Source organism: Orycteropus afer, unplaced genomic scaffold, assembly GCF_000298275.1.
Source record: "Orycteropus afer afer isolate SDZICR_OR568_19922 unplaced genomic scaffold, OryAfe1.0 scaffold00361, whole genome shotgun sequence".
In the NCBI taxonomy this organism is placed as follows: domain Eukaryota; kingdom Metazoa; phylum Chordata; class Mammalia; order Tubulidentata; family Orycteropodidae; genus Orycteropus; species Orycteropus afer.
In genome coordinates this window covers 2,054,112-2,057,001 of record NW_006921948.1, presented here as the reverse complement: position 1 = coordinate 2,057,001, position 2,890 = coordinate 2,054,112, and positions in this window count along the sequence as shown.

Sequence of the window (2,890 nt, the reverse complement as noted above, 5' to 3'; positions counted from 1 at the left end):
TTTTTAATTACCCTGAAAGCAAAAGAGGCATAAGGCTTAGAGGTGATTACATCTATTTCATGAGTGTCCACCTTTTTGAACCATCAAAATATTTCATTTTAAAACATACATTTTACTGAGTTATTTAATAGTCCCCAAAAAGTTCTTAAGCACCATCATTAATTGTGATAGGTCGATGTTCCTCTACCTGTACTCATTTCAGATTTGTCTCCATACATTTACTGCAGTTAAATATAATCAACCCTCCAAACAGTTTCTAAAGTTGAATAAAAAGCATTCAAATGATCTGATATTTACTGTCCAAATCTAGCCTTTTCAGCTATCGCAATACTTGGGAATGTGCATTATTTTTTCAGGTAAAAGTTCTTTTGCTCATTGTATTGAATATTGTTAACATTTATAGTAAAGGACAAACAATTCACCCATCCTGATAAAATATATTGTAGCTTCCTGTATCCTTTGCATTTAGAATAAATGCCACCTCTCAAATTGCATTATGCAATATAATGCAAATGTGAGTTCTTAATTTGCAAGGTCTGTTTTGTTCAAATGTACAACCAAACCCACTGCCTTCCAGTGGATTGTGACTCATAACGACCCTACAGGACAAAGTAAAACTGCCCTTTAGGGTTTCCAAGATTGTCAGCCTTTATGGAAGCAGACTGCCATATCTTTTTCCCAGGGAGTAGCTGATGGGTTTGCACGCCAACCTTGCAGTTACTAACTGAGCACTCTAACCACTGAGCTCTCAGGGCTCACTAAATGGACAACAGTAGAGGGATATGTCAACATGCTGCAGCTGTTACCTATGGAGGAAACAAAGTTCAGCTTACCATGAGGAGCTGCACAACCACACGCTATGGAAGGATGCTTCAGTGTTTGCCTTAAGCAATGCTATTATTTCATAATGGATTTCACGTTGAATATAGCAAATTTTACCATCGCTGCCCACTCAATTTCTGCCTCTAGGTTGTTTTATTTTTTAAAGAGAAGATGACATTTCTTAGGGAAGTAGAGAGGGACTAGAGAAAGGGTTCTTTAGGAAAAATGCAATATTTATTAAGGTCATAAAGAAATATGCCTATATACACATATCTGTTTAAATATTCATTTCAATATTGTATGGACCTTTCTGTATACAAGCAGTGCCCAGCAACCATTTTCATGAACATAGCCTGAAGGTAGTCTCATGAAATGACAAAAACGGAAAAAAGAAAACTTCTACATGAATAGATCCAACAGTACAGAAGGTAGGACAGCATCCACACAGATAACATAATAGCTCCTTGGCCCATCAGGATTTTTTGCCTAGATTTGGGCCTTTAAACATCAACCAATTATGGTAAATGTTTAACTGTAGGAGTTCAGGCAGCCAGCCAAATTCAGGTGGCAAAGCTATGGCTAGCTTTAGCTTTAGGAGTTTTTCATTTTTAAGCGAAAGCATTACTGGGTCCTGGCTATACCCTCTGTGGCTAGAGTCACTAGGAATTTGATGAAGTGGATTGGGCAGAACATGGGTCCTGAAAAAAATAGGCCAGGCAGAATTCTCTGAAATGTGGCAAAGAAGGGGCTACTAGGAGCGGTAGGGAAGCACTTCCCATTTCCAACTTAGCTCTATTTACTCAAAGCCACATTATTCCCACAGACACAAAGTAAAGAGACAGCTTTGTTTTTCTTAGCCAGCACCTACAAAAACAGCACGTTGGGGAGGGGCCAAAAGGAACGTTTTAGTCTCTTGTAGTTTAGGAAAGCCAGGTATCTGAAATACATACCTGATAGGCAAACTTCTCATCCGCTCCCCCCAGGTTCCTGTACGTCCCTACAAAGCTTATTAACTAAATTACCGAACTGCATAAAATTGGTTTGGTTGACCATTCGTCAGCCCTTGGTCAGGGCATTCCTACCATCTTATTGAGGGACTGACAAATGGGTAGAAGAAAGGGGCCAAGACAGCTCACGGCTGGATTTGCGGCCTCTGGATATAGAAGGCTCAGCTGCTAAAGTCTCTTTGGTATAGAAATGACAATAAGGGGCTACCGAAGTGACTTTTACTCCATTTCGTCGTCTTGTCTCTTACTCCCCAAGGTAAACCGTGGGGCTCTTCCCTGCTCTCTTCATCTCTTCACAGTCTCTCCCGTACAGCCCCAAAGCGCCAAACCTTGCCCCCCTTCCCTAACGTCCGCCATCCGCCTCCCCCCCCCCCTTAGCCAAAGTCCCCTCCCGGTCACCACCAAAGCCCGGAGAAGTGGAACGCACACAATGCCTCCCTTATAGGGCTCGAGCTGGGGAACTGGGCATGCTCAGTAGCCAAAGCAGATTTTTTTTTTTTTTTGGTCGCAAGTGCGGCATCTCTCCCAGTCCCACACCTCTCTTTCCTCTACCCCTGTCCCCGCTCCCCACCCCCAGCTCCTCAAGCACCCTGCTTAACCCGTTCTGCGCCGTAGGGCCGCGGAGTTCTAAGGTGCGGAGAATTAACGGTCTCCTCTGAACCCCACTCTCCAGTCTCACTTTGGGCGAAAGCCTCACACTTTTGCCTTCGAGCCCCTGGCCCCTGACGCGCAGACAGGTAGGGGAGTGTGACTACTATCGGATCTCAGGAATTGGTCCCAAGAAGGCTGCATCCTGGATCGCCCGCTACCGAGAAGTCTTCCCGGAGCCCTCTGCTCTGCGGGGTGACAATTAGCCAAAGGTACCGTGCCCGCGATGTCAAACCCAAGTGCGACTGTTGCTTTTGAATGTCATTGTTGTGGACTCACCCCCCTCCTTGCTGGAATTATTCAATTCCTCGTAGACTCGACGCCCCTCTTCACCTCCCTTGGCCCCCTCCCCCAGGCTCTCCGAGGTTTCTTGAGCTTTGGCTGGGTTCTTGCTGGCGCTCTCTACAGGAACG